Below are 22,391 nucleotides of genomic sequence, written 5' to 3' on the forward strand. Positions count from 1 at the left end.
CAAAGGAAATATCCTCCGATAACAAAGAGAAAGAAGCTTTCTGAGAAACTTCTTTGTGTTCTGTGAAATCATCTCACAGAGTTACAGCTTTCCCCTCAAGAATCCTTTCGCTAAGACAGTTCTTGGGGAATTGGCAAAGTGATATTTGGAAGACTATATAGGGCTACGGAGAAAAAAGAAATATCCTCAGATGAAATCTGGAAAGAAGCTTTCTGAGAAACTGCTTAGTGTTCTGTTAATTCATCTCACAGAGTTACATGTGTATTTCGTGAATCTCTTTGCTACCCTTTATCTGTGGAATCTGAGTCCAGATATTTCGGATCCCTTTGAAGACTATAGGGCCAAAGGAAATATCCTCCGATAACAAAGAGAAAGAAGCCTTCTGAGAAACTTCTTTGTGTTCTGTGAAATCATCTCACAGAGTTACAGCTTTCCCTTCAAGAAGCCTTTCGCTAAGACAGTTCCTGTGGAATTGGCAAAGTGATATTTGGAAGCCCATAGAGGGCTATGGTGAAAAAGGAAATATCCTCAGATGAAATCTGGAAAGAAGCTTCCTGAGAAACTGCTTAGTGTTCTGTTAATTCATCTCACAGTGTTACATGTGTATTTCGTGGATCTCTTTGCTAGCCTTATTTTTGTGGAATCTGAGAACAGATATTTCGATCCCTTTGAAGACTATAGGGCCAAAGGAAATATCCTCCGATAACAAAGAGAAAGAAGCATTCTGAGAAACTTCTTTGTGTTCTGTGAAATCATCTCACAGAGTTACAGCTTTCCCCTCAAGAAGCCTTTCGCTAAGACAGTGCTTGTGGAATTGGCAAAGTGAGATTTTGAATCCCGTAGATGGCTATGGTGAAAAAGGAAATATACTCAGAGGAAATCTAGAAAGAAGCTTTCTGAGAAACTACTCTGTGATGTGTGACTTCCACTCACAGAGTTACATCTGTTTTTCGTGGATGTGTTTGCGGGCCTTATTTCTGTGGAATCTGAGAACAGATATTACGGATCCCTTTGAAGACTATAGTGCCAAAGGAAATATCCTCCGATAACAAAGAGAAAGAAGATTTCTGAGGAACTTCTTTTTGTTCTGTGAAATCATCTCACAGAGTTACAGCTTTCCCCTCAAGAACCCTTTCGCTAAGACAGTGCTTGTGGAATTGGCAAAGTGAGAATTGGAAGCCCGTAGATGACTACGGTGAAAAAGGAAATATCCTCAGATGAAATCTTTAAAGAAGCTTTCTGAGAAACTGCTGTGTGATGTGTGACTTTCACTCACAGAGTTGCATCTGTATGTCGTGGATCTCTTTGCTAGCCTTATTTCTGTGGAATCTGAGAACAGATATTTCCGATCCCTTTGAAGACTATAGGGCCCAAGGAAATATCCTCCGATAAAAAGAGAAAGAAGCTTTCTGAGAAACTTCTTTGTGTTCTGTGAAATCATCTTACAGAGTTATAGCTTTCCCCTCAAGAAGCCTTTCGCTAAGACAGTTCTTGTGGAATTGGCAAAGTGATATTTGGAAGCCCATAGAGGGCTATGGTGAAAAATGATATATCCTCAGATGAAATCTGGAAAGAAGCTTTTGAGAAACTGCTTAGTGTTCTGTTAATTCATCTCACAGAGTTACAAGTGTATTTCGTGGATCTCTTTGCTAGCCTTATTTCTGTTGAATCTGAGAACAGATATTTCAGATCCCTTTGAAGACTATGGGGCCAAAGCAAATATCCTTCGATAACAAAGAGAAAGAAGCTTTTTGAGAAACTTCTTTGTGTTCTGTGAAATCATCTTACAGAGTTACAGCTTTCCCCTCAAGAAGGCTTCTGCTAAGACAGTTCCTGTGCAATTGGCAAAGTGATATTTGGAAGCCCATAGAGGGCTATGGTGAAAAAGGAAATATCCTCAGATGAAATCTGGAAAGAAGCTTTCTGAGAAACTGCTTAGTGTTCTGTTAATTCATCTCACAGAGTTACATGGGTATTTCTCGGATCTCTTTGCTAGCCTTATTTCTGTGGAATCTGAGAACAGATATTTCGCATCCCTTTGAAGACTATAGGGTCAAAGCAAATATCCTCCGATAACAAAGAGAAAGAAGCTTTCTGAGAAACTTTTTTGTGTTCTGTGAAATCATCTCACAGAGTTACAGCATTCCCCTCAAGAAGCCTTTCGCTAAGATAGTTCCTGTGGAATTGGCAAAGTGATATTTGGAAGCCCATGGAGGGCTATGGTGAAAAAGGAAATATCCTCAGATGAAATCTGGAAAGTAGCGTTCTGAGAAACTGCTTAGTGTTCTGTTAATTCATCTCACGGTGTTACATGGGTATTTCGTGGATCTCTTTGCTAACCTTAATTCTGTGGAAACTGAGAACAGATATTTCGGATCCCTTTGAAGACTATAGGGCCAAAGGAAATATCCTCCGATAACAAAGAGAAAGAGGCTTTCTGAGAAACTTCTTTGTGTTTTGTGAAATCATCTCACAGAGTTACAGCTTTCCCCTCAAGAAGCCTTTCGCTAAGATAGTTCTTCTGGAATTGGCAAAGTGATATTTAGAAGCCCATAGAGGGCTTTGGTGAAAAAGTAAATGTCCTCAGATGAAATCTGGAAAGAAGCTTTCTGAGAAACTGCTTAGTGTTCTGTTAATTCATCTCATAGAGTTACATGTGTATTTGGTGGATCTCTTTTCTAACCTTATTTCTGAGGAATCTGAGAACAAATATTTCGGATCCCTTTGAAGACTATAGGGCGAAAGGAAATACCCTCCGATAAAAAGAGAAAGAAGCTTTCTGAGAAACTTCTTTGTGTTCTCTGAAATCATCTCACCGAATTACAACTTTCTCCTCAAGAAGCCTTTCGCTAAGACAGTTCTTGGGGATTTGGCAACGTGATATTTGGAAGCCAATAGAGAGCTACGGTGAAAAAGGAAATATCCTCAGATGAAATCTGGAAGAAGCTTTCTGAGAAACTGCTTAGTGTTCTTTTCATTCATCTCACAGAGTTACATGGGTATTTCGTGGATCTCTTTGCTAGCCTTATTTCTTTGGAATCTGAGAACAGATATTTCGGATCCCTTTGAAGAGTCTAGGGCCAAAGGAAATATCCTCCGATAACAAAGAGAAAGAAGCTTTCTGAGAAACTTCTTTGTGTTCTGTGAAATCATGTCACAGATTTACAGCTTTCCCCTCAAGAAGCCTTTCGCTAAGACAGTTCCTGTGGAATTGGCAAAGTGATATTTGGAAGCCCATAGAGGGCTATGGTCAATAAGGAAATATCCTCAGATGAAATCTGGAAAGAAGCTTTCTGAGAAACGGCTTAGTGTTCTGTTAATTCATCTCACAGAGTTACATGTGTATTTCGTGGATCTCTTTGCCAGCCTTTTTTCTGTGGAATCTGAGAACAGATATTTCGGATCCCATTGAAGACTATAGGGCCAAAGGAAATATCCTCCGATAACAAAGAGAAAGAAGCGTTCTGAGAAACTTCTTTGTGTTCTGTGAAATATTCTCACATAGTTACAGCTTTCCCCTCAAGAAGCCTTTCGCTAAGACAGTTCTTGTGGAATTGGCAAAGTGACATTTCGAAGCTCATAGAGGGCTATGGTGAAAAAGGAAATATCCTCAGATGAAATCTGGAAAGAAGCTTTCTGAGAAATTGCTTAGTGTTCTGTTAATTCATCACACAGAGTTACATGTGTATTTAGTGGAACTCTTTGCTAGCCTTATTTCTGTGGAATCTGAGAACAGATATTTCGGATCCCTTTGAAGACTATAGGGCCAAAGGAAATATCCTCCGATAACAAAGAGAAAGAAGCTTTCTGAGAAAATTCTTTGTGTTCTGTGAAATCATCTCACAGAGTTACAGCTTTCCCCTCAAGAAGCCTTTCGCTAAGACAGTTCTTGTGGAATTGGCAAAGTGATAATTGGAAGCCCATAGAGGGCTATGGTGAAAAAGGAAATATCCTCAGATGAAATCTGGAAGAAACTTTCTGAGAAACTGCTTAGTGTTCTGTTAATTCATCTCACAGAGATACATGGGTATTTCGTGGATCTCTTTGCTAGCCTTATTTCTTTGGAATCTGAGAACAGATATTTCGGATCCCTTTGAAGACTCTATGGCCAAAGGAAATATCCTCCGATAACAAAGAGAAAGAAGCTTTCTGAGAACCTTCTTTGTGTTCTGTGAAATCATCTCAGAGAGTTACATCTTTCCCCTCAAGAAGCCTTTCGCTAAGACAATTCCTGTGGAATTGGCAAAGTGATATTTGGAAGCCCTTAGAGGGCTATGGTGAAAAAGGAAATATTCTCAGATGAAATCTGGAAAGAAGCTTTCTGAGAAACTGCTTAGTGTTCTCTTAATTCATCACACAGAGTTACCTGTGTATTTCGTGGATCTCTTTGCTAGCCTTATTTCTGAGGAATCTGAGAACAGATATTTCGGATCCCTTTGAAGACTATAGGGCCAAAGGAAATATCCTCCGATAACAAAGAGAAAGAAGCTTTCTGAGAAACTACTTTGTGTTCTGTGATATCATCTCACAGAGTTACAGCTTTCCCCTAAAGAAGACTTTCGCTAAGACAGTTCTTGTGGAATTGGCAAAGTGATATTTAGAAGCCCATAGAGGGCTATGGTGAAAAAGGAAATATCCTCAGATGAAATCTGGAAAGAAGCTTTCTGAGAAACTGCTTAGTGTTCTGTTAATTCATCTCACAGAGTTACATGTGGATTTCGTGGATCTCTTTTCTAACCTTATTTCTGAGGAATCTGAGAACAGATATTTCGGATCCCTTTGAAGACTCTAGGGCCAAAGGAAATATCCTCCGATAACAAAGAGAAAGAAGCTTTCTGAGAAACTTCTTTGTGTTCTGTGAAAACATCTCACAGAGTTACAGCTTTCCCCTCAAGAAGCCTTTCGCTAAGACAGTTCTTGTGGAATTGGCAAAGTGATATTTGGAAGCCCATAGAGGGCTATGGTGAAAAAGGAAATATCCTGCGATGAAATCTGGAAAGAAGCTTTCTGAGAAACTACTTAGTGTTCTGTTAATTCATGTCACAGAGTAACATGTGTATTTCGTGGATCTCTTTTCTAGCCCTATTTCTGAGGGATCTGAGAACACATATTTCGGATCCCTTTGAAGACTCTAGGGCCAAAGGAAATATCCTCCGATAACAAAGATGAAGAAGCTTTCTGAGAAACTTCTTTGTGTTCTGTGAAATCATCTCACAGAGTTACAGCTTTACCCTCAAGAAGCCTTTCGCTAAGACAGTTCTTGTGGAATTGCCAAAGTGATATTTGGAAACACATAGAGGGCTACGGTGAAAAAGGAAATATCCGCAGATGAAATCTGGAAAGAAGCTTTCTGAGAAACTGCTTAGTGTTCTGGTAATTCATCTCACAGAGTTAAATGTGTATTTCGTGGATCTCTTTGCTAGCCTTATTTCTGTGGAATCTGAGAACAGATATTTCGGATCCCATTGAAGACTATAGGGCCAAAGGAAATATCCTCAGATAACAAAGAGAAAGAAGCGTTCTGAGAAACTTCTTTGTGTTCTGTGAAATATTCTCACAGAGTTACAGCTTTCCCCTTAAGAAGCCTTTCGCTAAGACCGTTCTTGTGGAATTGGCAAAGTGACATTTGGAAGCTCATAGAGGGCTATGGTGAAAAAGGAAATATCCTCAGATGAAAACTGGAAAGAAGCTTTCTGAGAAATTGCTTAGTGTTCTGTAAATTCATCACACAGAGTTACAGCTGTATTTAGTGGATCTCTTTGCTAGCCTTATTTCTGTGGAATCTGAGAACAGATATTTCAGATCCCTTTGAAGACTATAGGGCCAAAGGAAATATCCTCCGATAACAAAGAGAAAGAAGCTTTCTGAGAAATTTCTTTGTGTTCTGTGAAATCATCTCACAGAGTTACAGCTTTCCCCTCAAGAAGCCATTCACTAAGACAGTTCCTGTGGAATTGGCAAAGTGATATTTGGAAGCCCATAGAGGGCTATGGTGAAAAAGGAAATATCCTCAGATGAAATCTGGAAGGAAGCTTTCTGAGAAACTGCTTAGTGTTCTGTTAATTCATCTCACAGAGTTACATGTGTATTTTGTGTATCTCTTTTCTACACTTTTTTCTGAGGAATCTGAGAACAGATATTTCGGATCCCTTTGAAGACACTAGGGCCAAAGGCAATATCCTCCGATAACAAAGAGAAAGAAGCTTTCTGAGAAACTTCTTTGTGTTCTGTGAAATCATCTCACAGAGTTACAGCTTTCCCCTAAAGAAGCCTTTCGCTAAGACAGTTCTTGTGGAATTGGCAAAGTGATATTTGGAAGACCATAGAGGGCTACGGTGAAAAAGGAAATATCCTCAGATGAAATCTGGAAAGAAGCTTTCTGAGAAACTGCTTAGTGTTCTGTTAATTCATCTCACATAGTTACATGTGTATTTCGTGGATCTCTTTGCTAGCCTTATTTCTTTGGAATCTGATAACAGATATTTCGGATCCCTTTGAAGACTCTAGGGCCAAAGGAAATATCCTTCGATAACAAAGAGAAAGAAGCTTTCTGAGAAACTTCTTTGTGTTCTGTGAAATCATCTCACAGAGTTACAGCTTTCCCCTCAAGAAGGCTTTCGCTAAGACAGTTCCTGTAGTATTGGCAAAGTGATATTTGGAAGCCCATGGAGGGCTATGGTGAAAAAGGAAATATCCTCAGATGAAATCTGGAAAGAAGCTTTCTGAGAAACTGCTTAGTGTTCTGTTAATTCGTCTCACAGTGTTCCATGTGTATTTCGTGGATCTCTTTTCTAGCCTTATTTCTGAGGAATTGAGAACAGATATTTCGGATCCCATTGAAGACTCTAGGGCCAAGGGAAATATCCTCCGATAACAAAGAGAAAGAAGCTTTCTGAGAAACTTCTTTTTCTTCTGTGAAATGATCTCACAGAGTTACAACTTTCTCCTCAAGAAGCCTTTCGCTATGACAGTTCTTGTGGAATTGGCAAAGTGATATTTGGAAGCCCATAGAGAGCTACGGTGAAAAAGGAAATATCCTCAGATGAAATCTGGAAAGAAGCTTTCTGTGAAACTGCTTAGTGTTCTGTTAATTCATCTGACAGAGTTACATGTGTATTTCGTGTATCTCTTTGCTAGCCTTATTTCTGTGGAATCTGAGTACAGATATTTCTGATCCGTTTGAAGACTATAGGGCCAAAGCAAATATCCTCCGATAACAAAGAGAAAGAAGCTTTCTGAGAAACTTTTTTGTGTTCTGTGAAATCATCTCACAGAGTTACAGCTTTCTCCTCAAGAAGCCTTTCGCTAAGACAGTTCCTGTGGAATTGGCAAAGTTATATTTGGAAGCCCATAGAGGGCTATGGTGAAAAAGGAAATATCCTCAGATGAAATCTGGAATGAAGCTTTCTGAGAAACTTCTTAGTGTTCTGTTAATTCATCTCACAGAATTACATGGGTATTTCGTGGATCTCTTTGCTAGCCTTATTTGTGAGGAATCTGAGAACAGATATTTCGGATCCCTTTGAAGAATCTAGGGCCAAAGGAAATATGCTCCGATAACAAAGAGGAAGAAGCTTTCTGAGAAACCTCTTTGTGTTCTGTGAAATCATCTCACAGAGTTACAGCTTTCCCCTCAGGAAGCCTTTCGCTAAGACAGTTCTTGTGGAATTGGCAAAGTGATATTTGGAAGCCCATAGAGGGCTTTGGTGAAAAAGGAAATATCCTCAGATGAAATCTGGAAAGAAGCTTTCTGAGAAACTGCTTAGTGTTCTGTTAATTCATCTCACAGAGTTACATGTGTATTTCGTGGATCTCTTTGCTAGCCTTATTTCTTTGGAATCTGAGAACAGATACTTCGGATCCCTTTTAAGACTCTAGGGCCAAAGGAAATATCCTCAGATAACAAAGATGAAGAAGCTTTCTGAGAAACTTCTTTGTGTTCTGTGAAATCATCTCACAGAGTTACAGCTTTCTCCTCAAGAAGCCTTTCGCTAAGACAGTTCCTGTGGAATTGGCAAAGTTATATTTGGAAGCCCATAGAGGGCTACGGTGAAAAAGGAAATATCCTTAGATGAAATCTGGAAAGAAGCTTTCTGTGAAACTGCTTAGTGTCCTGTTAATTCATCTCACAGAGTTACATGTGAATTTCGTGGATCTCTTTGCTAGCCTTATTTCAGTGGAATGTGAGAACAGATATTTCGGATCCCTTTGTAGATTATAGGGCCAAAGAAAATATCCTCCGATAACAAAGCGAAAGAAGCTTTCTGAGAAGTTTCTTTGTGTTCTGTGAAATCATCTCACAGAGTTACAGCTTTCCCCTCAAGAAGGCTTTCGCTAAGACAGTTCCTGTGTAATTGGCAAAGTGATATTTGGAAGCCCATAGAGGTCTATGGTGAAAAAGGAAATATCCTCAGATGAAATCTGGAAAGAAGCTTTCTGAGAAACTGCTTAGTATTCTCTTAATTCATCTCACAGAGTTACATGTGTATTTCGTGGATCTCTTTTTTAGCCTTATTTCTGAGGAATCTGAGAACAGATATTTCGGATCCCTTTGAAGACTATAGGGCCAAAGGAAATATCCTCCGATAACAAAGAGAAAGAAGCTTTCTGAGAAACTTCTTTGTGTTCTCTGAAATAATCTCACAGAGTTTCAGCTTTCTCCACAAGAAGCCTTTCGATAAGACAGTTCTTGGGGAATTGGCAAAGTGATATTTGGAAGCCCATAGAGAGCTTCGGTGAAAAAGGAAATATCCTCAGATGAAATGTGGAAAGAAGCTTTCTGTGAAACTGCTTAGTGTTCTGCTAAATCGTCTCACAGAGTTACATGTGTATTTCGTGGTTCACTTTGCTAGCCTTATTTCTGTGGAATCTGAGTAGAGATATTTCGGATCCCTTTGAAGACTATAGGGCCAAAGGAAATATCCTCCGATAACAAAGAGAAAGAAGCTCTCTGAGAAACTTCTTTGTGTTCTGTGAAATCATCTCACAGAGTTACAGCTTTCCCCTCAAGAAGCCTTTCACTAATACAGTTCCTGTGGAATTGGCAAAGTGATATTTGGAAGCCCATAGATGGCTATGGTGAAAAAGGAAATATCCTCAGATGAAACCTGGAAAGAAGCTTTCTGAGAAACGGCTTAGTGTTCTGTTAATTCATCTCACAGAGTTACTTGTGTATTTCGTGGATCTCCTTGCTAGCCTTATTTCTGAGGAATCTGAGAACAGATATTTCGGATCCCTTTGAAGACCCTAGGGCCAAAGGAAATATCCTCCGATAAAAAAGAGAAAGAAGCTTTCTGAGAAACTTCTTTGTGTTCTCTGAAATAATCTCACAGAGTTTCAGCTTTCTCCACAAGAAGCCTTTCGATAAGACAGTTCTTGGGGAATTGGCAAAGTGATATTTGGAAGCCCATAGAGAGCTACGGTGAAAAAGGAAATATCCTCAGATGAAATGTGGAAAGAAGCTTTCTGTGAAACTGCTTAGTGTCTGCTAAATCATCTCACAGAGTTACATGTGTATTTCGTGGTTCACTTTGCTAGCCTTATTTCTGTGGAATCTGAGTAGAGATATTTCGGATCCCTTTGAAGACTATAGGGCCAAAGGAAATATCCTCCGATAACAAAGAGAAAGAAGCTTTCTGAGAATCTTCTTTGTGTTCTGTGAAATCATCTCACAGAGTTACAGCTTTCCCCTCTAGAAAACTTTCGCTGAGACAGTTCTTGTGGAATTGGCAAAGTGATATTTGGAAGCCCCTAGAGGGCTATGGTGAAAAAGGAAATATCCTCAGATGAAATCTGGAAAGAAGCTTTCTGAGAAACTGCATAGTGTTCTTTTAATTCATCTCACAGAGTTACATGTGTATTTCGTGTATCTCTTTGCTAGCCTTTTTTCTGTGGAATCTGAGAACAGATATTTCGGATCCCTTTGAAGACTATTGGGCCAAAGCAAATATCCTCCGATAACAAAGAGAAAGAAGCTTTCTGAGAAATTTCTTTGTGTTCTGTGAAATCATCTCACAGAGTTGCAGCTTTCCCCTCAAGAAGCCTTTCGCTAAGACAGTTCCTGTGGAATTGGCAAAGTGATATTTGGAAGCCCATAGAGGGCTATGGTGAAAAAGGAAATATCCTCAGATGAAATCTGGAAAGAAGCTTTCTGAGAAACTGCTTAGTGTTCTGTTAATTCATCTCACAGAGTTACATGTGTATTTCGTGGATCTCTTTGCTAGCCTTATTTCTGTGGAATCTGAGAACAGATATTTCGGATCCCTTTGAAGACTATAGGGCCAAAGGAAATATCCTCTGATAACAAAGAGAAAGAAGCTTTCTGAGAAACTTCTTTGTGTTCCGTGAAATCATCTCACAGAGATACAGCTTTCCCCTCAAGAAGCCTTTCGCTAAGACAGTTCTTGTGGAATTGGCAAAGTGATATTTGGAAGCCCAAAGAGGGCTATAGTGAAACAGGAAATATCCTCTGATGAAATCTGGAAAGAAGCTTTCTGAGAAATTGCTTAGTGTTCTGTTAATTCATCTCACAGAGTTACATGTGTATTTCGTGGATCTCTTTGCTAGCCTTATTTCTTTGGAATCTGAGACAGATATTTCGGATCCCTTTGAAGACTATAGGGCCAAAGAAAATATCCTCTGATAACAAAGAGAAAGAAGCTTTCGAGAAACTTCTTTGTGTTCTGTGAAATCATCTCACAGAGTTACAGCTTTCCCCTCAAGAAGCCTTTCGCTAAGACAGTTCCTGTAGAATTGGCAAAGTGATATTTGGAAGCCCATGGAGGGCTATTATGAAAAAGGAAATATCCTCAGATGAAATCTGGAAAGAAGCTTTCTGAGAAACTGCTTAGTGTTCTGTTAATTCATCTCACAGTGTTACATGTGTATTTCGTGGATCTCCTTTCCAGCCTTATTTCTGAGGAATCTGAGAACAGATATTTCGGATCCCTTTGAAGACCCTAGGGCCAAAGGAAATATCCTCCGATAAAAAAGAGAAAGAAGCTTTCTGAGAAACTTCTTTGTGTTCTGTGAAATCATCTCACAGAGTTACAGCTTTCCCCTCAAGAAGCCTTTCGCTAAGACAGTTCTTGTAGCATTGGCAAAGTGATATTTGGAAGCCCATAGAGGGCTATGGTGAAAAAGGAAATATCCTCAGAGGAAATCTGGAAAGAAGCTTTCTGAGAAACTGCTTAGTGTTCTGTTAATTCATCTCACAGTGTTACATGTGTATTTCGTGGATCTCTTTCCTAGCCTTATTTCTGAGGAATCTGAGTACATATATTTCGGATCCCTTTGAAGACTCTAGGGCCAAAGGAAATATCCTCCGATAACAAAGAGAAAGAAGCTTTCTGAGAAACTTCTTTGTGTTCTCTGAAATCATCTCCCAGAGTTACAGCTGTGTCCTCAAGAAGCCGTTCGCTAAGACAGTTCCTGGGGAATTGGCAAAGTGATATTTGGAAGCCCATAGAGAGCTACGGTGAAAAAGGTAATATCCTCAGATGAAATCTGGAAAGAAGATTTCTGTGACACCGCTTAGTGTTCTGTTAATTCATCTCACAGAGTTACATGTGTATTTCGTGGATCTCTTTGCTAGCCTTATTTCTGTGGAATCTGAGAACAGATATTTCGGATCCCTTTGAAGATTATAGGGCCAAAGGAAATATCCTCCGATAACAAAGAGAAAGAAGCTTTCTGAGAAACTTCTTTGTGTTCTGTGAAATCATCTCACAGAGTTACAGCTTTCCCCTCAAGAAGCCTTTCGCTAAGACAGTTCTTGGGGAATTGGCAAAGTTATATTTGGAAGCCCATAGAGGGCTACGGTGAAAAAGGGAATATCCTCAGATGAAATCTGGAAAGAAGCTTTCTGAGAAACTGCTTAGTGTTCTGTTAATTCACTTCACAGAGTTACATGTGTATTTCGTGGATCTCTTTGCTAGCCTTATTTCTGTGGAATCTGAGTACAGATATTTCGGATCCCTTTGAAGACTATAGGGCCAAAGGAAATATCCTCCGATAACAAAGAGAAAGAAGCTTTCTGAGAAACTTCTTTGTGTTCTCTGAAATAATCTCACAGAGTTTCAGCTTTCTCCACAAGAAGCCTTTCGATAAGACAGTTCTTGGGGAATTGGCAAAGTGATATTTGGAAGCCCATAGAGAGCTACGGTGAAAAAGGAAATATCCTCAGATGAAATGTGGAAAGAAGCTTTCTGTGAAACTGCTTAGTGTTCTGCTAAATCATCTCACAGAGTTACATGTGTATTTCGTGGTTCACTTTGCTAGCCTTATTTCTGTGGAATCTGAGTAGAGATATTTCGGATCCCTTTGAAGACTATAGGGCCAAAGGAAATATCCTCTGATAACAAAGAGAAAGAAGCTTTCTGAGAATCTTCTTTGTGTTCTGTGAAATCATCTCACAGAGTTACAGCTTTCCCCTCTAGAAAACTTTCGCTGAGACAGTTCTTGTGGAATTGGCAAAGTGATATTTGGAAGCCCCTAGAGGGCTATGGTGAAAAAGGAAATATCCTCAGATGAAATCTGGAAAGAAGCTTTCTGAGAAACTGCATAGTGTTCTTTTAATTCATCTCACAGAGTTACATGTGTATTTCGTGTATCTCTTTGCTAGCCTTATTTCTGTGGAATCTGAGAACAGATATTTCGGATCCCTTTGAAGACTATTGGGCCAAAGCAAATATCCTCCGATAACAAAGAGAAAGAAGCTTTCTGAGAAATTGCTTTGTGTTCTGTGAAATTATCTCACAGAGTTGCAGCTTTCCCCTCAAGAAGCCTTTCGCTAATACAGTTCCTGTGGAATTGGCAAAGTGATATTTGGAAGCCCATAGAGGGCTATGGTGAAAAAGGAAATATCCTGCGATGAAATCTGGAAAGAAGCTTTCTGAGAAACTGCTTAGTGTTCTGTTAATTCATCTCACAGAGTTACATGTGTATTTCGTGGATCTCTTTGCTAGCCTTATTTCTGTGGAATCTGAGAACAGATATTTCGGATCCCTTTGAAGACTATAGGGCCAAAGGAAATATCCTCTGATAACAAAGAGAAAGAAGCTTTCTGAGAATCTTCTTTGTGTTCCGTGAAATCATCTCACAGAGATACAGCTTTCCCCTCAAGAAGCCTTTCGCTAAGACAGTTCTTGTGGAATTGGCAAAGTGATATTTGGAAGCCCAAAGAGGGCTATAGTGAAACAGGAAATATCCTCAGATGAAATCTGGAAAGAAGCTTTCTGAGAAATTGCTTAGTGTTCTGTTAATTCATCTCACAGAGTTACATGTGTATTTCGTGGATCTCTTTGCTAGCCTTATTTCTTTGGAATCTGAGACAGATATTTCGGATCCCTTTGAAGACTATAGGGCCAAAGAAAATATCCTCTGATAACAAAGAGAAAGAAGCTTTCGAGAAACTTCTTTGTGTTCTGTGAAATCATCTCACAGAGTTACAGCTTTCCCCTCATGAAGCCTTTCGCTAAGACAGTTCCTGTAGAATTGGCAAAGTGATATTTGGAAGCCCATGGAGGGCTATAATGAAAAAGGAAATATCCTCAGATGAAATCTGGAAAGAAGCTTTCTGAGAAACTGCTTAGTGTTCTGTTAATTCATCTCACAGTGTTACATGTGTATTTCGTGGATCTCCTTTCTAGCCTTATTTCTGAGGTATCTGAGAACAGATATCTCGGATCCCTTTGAAGATCTAGGGCCAAAGGAAATATCCTCCAATAAAAAGAGAAAGAAGCTTCCTGAGAAACTTCTTTGTGTTCTGTGAAATCATCTCACAAAGTTACAGCTTTCCCCTCAAGAAGCCTTTCGCTAAGACAGTTCTTGTGGAATTGGAAAAGTGATATTTGAGAGCCCATAGAGGGCTAGGGTGAAAAAGGAAATATCCTGAGATGAAATCTGGAAAGAAGCTTTCTGAGAAACTGCTTAGTGTTCTGTTAATTCATCTCACAGAGTTACATGTGTATTTCGTGGATCTCTTTGCTAGCCTTATTTCTGTGGAATCTGAGAACAGATATTTCGGATCCCATTGAAGACTAAAGGGCCAAAGGAAATATCCTCCGATAACAAAGAGAAAGAAGCTTTCTGAGAAACTTCTTTGTGTTCTGTGAAATCATCTCACAGAGTTACAGCTTTCCCCTCAAGAAGCCTTTCACTAAGACAGTTCTTGTGGAATTGGCAAAGTGATATTTGGAAGCCCATAGAGGGCTACGGTGAAAAAGGAAATATCCTCAGAAGAAATCTGGAAAGAAGCTTTCAGAGAAACTGCTTAGTGGTCTGTTAATTCATCTCACAGAGTTACATGTGTATTTCGTGGATCTCTTTGCTAGCCTTATTTCTGTGGAATCTGAGTACAGATATTTCGGATCCCTTTGAAGACTATAGGGCCAAAGGAAATATCCTCAGATTACAAAGAGAAAGAAGCTTTCTGAGAAACATCTTTGTGTTCTCTGAAATCATCTCACAGAATTACAGCTTTCTCCACAAGAAGCCTTTCGCTAAGACAGTTCTTGAGGAATTGGCAAAGTGATATTTGGAAGCCCATAGAGAGCTACGGTGAAAAAGGAAATCTCCTCAGATGAAATCTGGAAAGAAGCTTTCTGAGAAACTGCTTAGTGTTCTGTTAATTCATCTCAGAGAGTTACATGTGTATTTCGTGGATCTCTTTTCTAGCCTTATTTCTGTGGAATCTGAGAACAGATATTTCGGATCCCTTTGAAGACTATAGGGCCAAAGGAAATATCCTCCGATAACAAAGAGAAAGAAGATTTCTGAGAAACTTCTTTGTGTTCTGTGAAATCATCTCACAGAGTTACAGCTTTCCCCTCAAGAAATCTTTCTCTAAGACAGTTCTTGTGGAATTAGCAAAGAGATATTTGGAAGCAATAGAGGGCTACGGTGAAAAAGGAAATATCCTCAGATGAAATCTGGAAAGAAGCTTTCTGAGAAACAGCTTAGTGTTCTGTTAATTCATCCCACAGAGTCACATGTGTATTTCGTGGATCTCTTTGCTAGCCTTTTTTCTGTGGAATCTGAGTACAGATATTTCGGATCCTTTTGAAGACTATAGGGCCAAAGGAAATATCCTTCGATAACAAAGAGAAAGAAGCTTTCTGAGAAACTTCTTTGTGTTCTTTGAAATCATCTCACGGACTGACAGCTTTCCCCTCAAGAAGCCTTTCGCTAGGACAGTTCTTGTGGATTTGGCAAAGTGATATTTGGAAGCACATAGAGGGCTATGCTGAAAAAGGAAATATCCGCAGATGAAATCTGGAAAGAAGCTTTCTGAGAAACTGCTCAGTGTTCTGTTAATTCATCTCACAGTGTTACATGTGTATTTCGTGGATCTCTTTGCTAGCCTTATTTCTGTGGAATCTGAGAACAAATATTTCGGATCCCATTGAAGACTATAGGGACAAAGGAAATATCCTCCGATAACAAAGGGAAAAAAGCTTTCTGAGAAACTTCTTTGTGTTCTGTGAAATCATCTCACAGAGTTACAGCTTTCCCCACAAGAAGCCATTCGCTAAGAAATTTCTTGTGGAATTGGCAAAGTGACATTTGGCAGCCCATAGAGGTCTATGGTGAAAAGGGAAATATCCTCAGATGAAATCTGGAAAGAAGCTTTCTGAGAAATTGCTTAGTGTTCTGTTAATTCATTTCACAGAGTTACATTTGTATTTCGTGGATCTCTTTGGTAGCCTTATTTCTGTGGAATCTGAGAACAGATATTTCGGATCCCTTTGAAGACTATAGGGCCAAAGAAAATGTCCTCTGATAACAAAGAGAAAGAAGCTTTCTGAGAAACTTCTTTGTGTTCTGTGAAATCATCTCACAGAGTTACAGCTTTCCCCTCAAGAAGCCTTTCGCTAAGACAGTTCTTGTGGAATTGGCAAAGTGATATTTGCAAGCCCATAGAGGGCTATGGTGAAAAAGGAAATATCCTCAGATGAAATCCGGAAAGAAGCTTTCTGAGAAACTGCTTAGTGTTCTGTTAATTCATCTCACAGAGTAACATGTGTATTTCGTGGATCTCTTTGCTAGCCTTTTTTCTGTGGAATCTGAGTACATATATTTCGGATCCCTTTGAAGACTCTAGGGCCAAAGGAAATATCCTCCGTTAACAAAGAGAAAGAAGCTTTCTGAGAAACTTCTTTGTGTTCTCTGAAATAATCTCACAGAGTTACAGCTTTCTCCTCAAGAAGCCTTTCGCTAAGACAGTTCTTGGGGAATTGGCAAATTGATATTTGGAAGCCCATAGAGAGCTACGGTGAAAAAGGAAATATCCTCACATGAAATCTGGAAAGAGGCTTTCTGTGAAACTGCTTAGTGTTCTGTTAATTCATCTCACAGAGTTACATGTGTATTTCGTGGATCTCTTTGCTAGCCTTATTTCTGTGGAATCTGAGTACAGATATTTCGGATCCCTTTGAAGACAATAGGGCCAAAGGAAATATCCTCCGATAACAAAGAGAAAGAAGCTCTCTGAGAAACTTCTTTGTGTTCTGTGAAATCATCTCACAGAGTTACAGCTTTCCCCTCAAGAAGCCTTTCACTAATACAATTCCTGTGGAATTGGCAAAGTGATATTTGGAAGCCCATAGATGGCTATGGTGAAAAAGGAAATATCCTCAGATGAAACCTGGAAAGAAGCTTTCTGAGAAACGGCTTAGTGTTCTGTTAATTCATCTCACAGAGTTACTTGTGTATTTCGTGGATCTCTTCGCTAGCCTTATTTCTGAGGAATCTGAGAACAGATATTTCGGATCCCTTTGAAGACCCTAGGGCCAAAGGAAATATCCTCCGATAAAAAAGAGAAAGAAGCTTTCTGAGAAACTTCTTTGTGTTCTGTGAAATCATCTCACAGAGTTACAGCTTTCCCCTCAAGAAGCCTTTCGCTAAGACAGTTCTTGTAGAATTGGCAAAGTGATATTTGGAAGCCCATAGAGGGCTATGGTGAAAAAGGAAATATCCTCAGAGGAAATCTGGAAAGAAGCTTTCTGAGAAACTGCTTAGTGTTCTGTTAATTCATCTCACAGTGTTACATGTGTATTTCGTGGATCTCTTTCCTAGCCTTATTTCTGAGGAATCTGAGTACATATATTTCGGATCCCTTTGAAGACTCTAGGGCCAAAGGAAATATCCTCCGATAACAAAGAGAAAGAAGCTTTCTGAGAAACTTCTTTGTGTTCTCTGAAATCATCTCCGAGAGTTACAGCTGTCTCCTCAAGAAGCCGTTCGCTAAGACAGTTCCTGGGGAATTGGCAAACTGATATTTGGAAGCCCATAGAGAGCTACGGTGAAAAATGTAATATCCTCAGATGAAATCTGGAAAGAAGATTTCTGTGACACTGCTTAGTGTTCTGTTAATTCATCTCACAGAGTTACATGTGTATTTCGTGGATCTCTTTGCTAGCCTTATTTCTGTGGAATCTGAGAACAGATATTTCGGATCCCTTTGAAGATTATAGGGCCAAAGGAAATATCCACCGATAACAAAGAGAAAGAAGCTTTCTGAGAAACTTCTTTGTGTTCTGTGAAATCATCTCACAGAGTTACAGCTTTCCCCTCAAGAAGCCTTTCGCTAAGACAGTTCTTGGGGAATTGGCAAAGTGATATTTGGAAGCCCATTCAGGGCTACGGTGAAAAAGGGAATATCCTCAGATGAAATCTGGAAAGAAGCTTTCTGAGAAACTGCTTAGTGTTCTGTTAATTCATTTCACAGAGTTACATGTGTATTTCGTGGATCTCTTTGCTAGCCTTATTTCTGTGGAATCTGAGTACAGATATTTCGGATCCCTTTGAAGACTATAGAGCCAAAGGAAATATCCTCCGATAACAAAGAGAAAGAAGCTTTCTGAGAAACTTCTTTGTGTTCTCTGAAATAATCTCACAGAGTTTCAGCTTTCTCCACAAGAAGCCTTTCGCTAAGACAGTTCTTGGGGAATTGGCAAAGTGATATTTGGAAGCCCATAGAGAGCTACGGTGAAAAAGGAAATATCCTCAGATGAAATGTGGAAAGAAGTTTTCTGTGAAACTGCTTAGTGTTCTGCTAAATCATCTCACAGAGTTACATGTGTATTTCGTGGTTCACTTTGCTAGCCTTATTTCTGTGGAATCTGAGTAGAGATATTTCGGATCCCTTTGAAGACTATAGGGCCAAAGGAAATATCCTCCGATAACAAAGAGAAAGAAGCTTTCTGAGAATCTTCTTTGTGTTCTGTGAAATCATCTCACAGAGTTACAGCTTTCCCCTCTAGAAGCCTTTCGCTGAGACAGTTCTTGTGGAATTGGCAAAGTGATATTTGGAAGCCCCTAGAGGGCTATGGTGAAAAAGGAAATATCCTCAGATGAAATCAGGAAAGAAGCTTTCTGAGAAACTGCATAGTGTTCTTTTAATTCATCTCACAGAGTTACATGTGTATTTCGTGTATCTCTTTGCTAGCCTTATTTCTGTGGAATCTGAGAACAGATATTTCGGATCCCTTTGAAGACTATTGGGCCAAAGCAAATATCCTCCGATAACAAAGAGAAAGAAGCTTTCTGAGAAATTTCTTTGTGTTCTGTGAAATCATCTCACAGAGTTACAGCTTTCCCCTCAAGAAGCCTTTCGCTAAGACAGTTCCTGTGGAATTGGCAAAGTGATATTTGGAAGCCCATAGAGGGCTACGGTGAAAAAGGAAATATCCTCAGATGAAATCTGGAAAGAAGCTTTCTGAGAAACTGCTTAGTGTTCTGTTAATTCATCTCACAGTGTTACATGTGTATTTCGTGGATCTCCTTTCTAGCCTTATTTCTGAGGTATCTGAGAACAGATATCTCGGATCCCTTTGAAGATCTAGGGCCAAAGGAAATATCCTCCAATAAAAAGAGAAAGAAGCTTCCTGAGAAACTTCTTTGTGTTCTGTGAAATCATCTCACAAAGTTACAGCTTTCCCCTCAAGAAGCCTTTCGCTAAGACAGTTCTTGTGGAATTGGAAAAGTGATATTTGGCAGACCATAGAGGGCTAGGGTGAAAAAGGAAATATCCTGAGATGAAATCTGGAAAGAAGCTTTCTGAGAAACTGCTTAGTGTTCTGTTAATTCATCTCACAGAGTTACATGTGTATTTCGTGGATCTCTTTGCTAGCCTTATTTCTGTGGAATCTGAGAACAGATATTCCGGATCCCATTGAAGACTAAAGGGCCAAAGGAAATATCCTCCGATAACAAAGAGAAAGAAGCTTTCTGAGAAACTTCTTTGTGTTCTGTGAAATCATCTCACAGAGTTACAGCTTTCCCCTCAAGAAGCCTTTCGCTAAGACAGTTCTTGTGGAATTGGCAAAGTGATATTTGGAAGCCCATAGAGGGCTACGGTGAAAAAGGAAATATCCTCAGATGAAATCTGGAAAGAAGCTTTCAGAGAAACTGCTTAGTGGTCTGTTAATTCATCTCACAGAGTTACATGTGTATTTCGTGGATCTCTTTGCTAGCCTTATTTCTGTGGAATCTGAGTACAGATATTTCGGATCCCTTTGAAGACTATAGGGCCAAAGGAAATATCCTCAGATTACAAAGAGAAAGAAGCTTTCTGAGAAACTTCTTTGTGTTCTCTGAAATCATCTCACAGAATTACAGCTTTCTCCACAAGAAGCCTTTCGCTAAGACAGTTCTTGTGGAATTGGCAAACTGATATTTGGAAGCCCATAGAGAGCTACGGTGAAAAAGGAAATATCCTCAGATGAAATCTGGAAAGAAGCTTTCTGTGAAACTGCTTAGTGTTCTGTTAATTCATCTCACAGAGTTACATGTGTATTTCGTGGATCTCTTTGATAGCCTTATTTCTGTGGAATCTGAGTACAGATATTTCGGATCCCTTTAAAGACTATAGGGCCAAAGGAAATATCCTCCGATAACAAAGAGAAAGAACTTTCTGAGAATCTTCTTTGTGTTCTGTGAAATCATCTCACAGAGTTACAGCTTTCCCCTCTAGAAGCCTTTCGCTAAGACAGTTCTTGTGGAATTGGCAAAGTGATATTTGGAAGCCCATAGAGGGCTAAGGTGAAAAAGGAAATCTCCTCAGATGAAATCTGGAAAGAAGCTTTCTGAGAAACTGCTTAGTGTTCTGTTAATTCATCTCAGAGAGTTACATGTGTATTTCGTGGATCTCTTTTCTAGCCTTATTTCTGTGGAATCTGAGAACAGATATTTCGGATCCCTTTGAAGACTATAGGGCCAAAGGAAATATCCTCCGATAACAAAGAGAAAGAAGATTTCTGAGAAACTTCTTTGTGTTCTTTGAAATCATCTCACAGAGTTACAGCTTTCCCCTCAAGAAATCGTTCTCTAAGACAGTTCTTGTGGAATTAGCAAAGAGATATTTGGAAGCAATAGAGGGCTACGGTGAAAAAGGAAATATCCTCAGATGAAATCTGGAAAGAAGCTTTCTGAGAAACTGCTTAGTGTTCTGTTAATTCATCCCACAGTGTCACATGTGTATTTCGTGGATCTCTTTGCTAGCCTTTTTTCTGTGGAATCTGAGTACAGATATTTCGGATCCTTTTGAAGACTATAGGGCCAAAGGAAATATCCTCCGATAACAAAGAGAAAGAAGCTTTCTGAGAAACTTCTTTGTGTTCTTTGAAATCATCTCACGGACTGACAGCTTTCCCCTCAAGAAGCCTTTCGCTAAGACAGTTCTTGTGGATTTGGCAAAGTGATATTTGGAAGCACATAGAGGGCTATGCTGAAAAAGGAAATATCCGCAGATGAAATCTGGAAAGAAGCTTTCTGAGAAACTGCTCAGTGTTCTGTTAATTCATCTCACAGTGTTACATGTGTATTTCGTGGATCTCTTTGCTAGCCTTATTTCTGTGGAATCTGAGAACAAATATTTCGGATCCCATTGAAGACAATAGGGCCAAAGGAAATATCCTCCGATAACAAAGAGAAAGAAGCTTTCTGAGAAACTTCTTTCTGTTCTGTGAAATCATCTCACAGAGTTACAGCTTTCCCCTCAAGAAGCCTTTCACTAAGACAGTTCCTGTGGAATTGGCAAAGTGATATTTGGAAGCCCATAGAGGGCTACGGTGAAAAAGGAAATATCCTCAGATGAAACCTGGAAAGAAGCTTTCTGAGAAACGGCTTAGTGTTCTGTTAATTCAATCCACAGAGTTACATGTGTATTTCGTAGGTCTCTTTGCTAGCCTTATTTCTGAGGAATCTGAGAACAGATATTTCGGATCCCTTTGAAGACCCTAGGGCCAAAGGAAATATCCTCCGATAAAAAATAGAAGGAAGCTTTCTGAGAAACTTCTTTGTGTTCTGTGAAATCATCTCACAGAGTTACAGCTTTCCCCTCAAGAAGCCTTTCGCTAAGACAGTTCTTGTGGAATTGGCAAAGTGATATTTGGAAGCCCATAGAGGGCTATGGTGAAAAAGGAAATCTCCTCAGATGAAATCTGGAAAGAAGCTTTCTGAGAAACTGCGTAGTGGTCTGTTAATTCATCTCACAGTGTTACATGTGTATTTCGTGGATCGCTTTCCTAGCCTTATTTCTGAGGAATCTGAGTACATATATTTCGAATCCCTTTGAAGACTCTAGGGCCAAAGAAATATCCTCCGATAACAAAGAGAAAGAAGCTTTCTGAGAAACTTCTTTGTGTTCTCTGAAATAATCTCACAGAGTTACAGCTTTCTCCTCAAGAAGCCTTTCGCTAAGACAGTTCCTGGGGAATTGGCAAACTCATATTTGGAAGCCCATAGAGAGCTACGGTGAAAAAGGAAATATCCTCAGATGAAATCTGGAAAGAAGATTTCTGTGACACTGCTTAGTGTTCTGTAAATTCATCTCACAGAGTTACATGTGTATTTCGTGGATCTCTTTGCTAGCCTTATTTCTGTTTAATCTGAGAACAGATATTTCAGATCCCTTTGAAGACTATAGGGCCAAAGGAAATATCCTCCGATAACAAAGAGAAAGAAGCTTTCTGAGAAACTTCTTTGTGTTCTCTGAAATAATCTCACAGAGTTACAGCTTTCTCCACAAGAAGTCTTTCGCTAAGACAGTTCTTGGGGAATTGGCAAAGTGATATCTGGAAGCCCATAGAGGGCAATGGTGAAAAAGGTAATATCCTCAGATGAAATCTGGAAAGAAACTTTCTGATAAACTGCTTAGTGTTCGGATAATTCATCTCACAGAGTTACATGTGTATTTCGTGTATCTCTTTACTAGCCTTATTTCTGTGGAATCTGAGGACAGATATTTCGGATCCCTTTGAAGACTACGGGGCCAAAGGTAATATCCTCCCATATCAAAGAGAAAGAAGCTTTCTGAGAAACTTCTTTGTGTTCTGTGAAATCATCTCACAGAGTTACAGCTTTCCCCACAAGAAGTCTTTCGCTAAGAC

This window comes from Macaca mulatta, chromosome 9 (genome assembly GCF_049350105.2).
Source record: "Macaca mulatta isolate MMU2019108-1 chromosome 9, T2T-MMU8v2.0, whole genome shotgun sequence".
NCBI lineage: Eukaryota > Metazoa > Chordata > Mammalia > Primates > Cercopithecidae > Macaca > Macaca mulatta.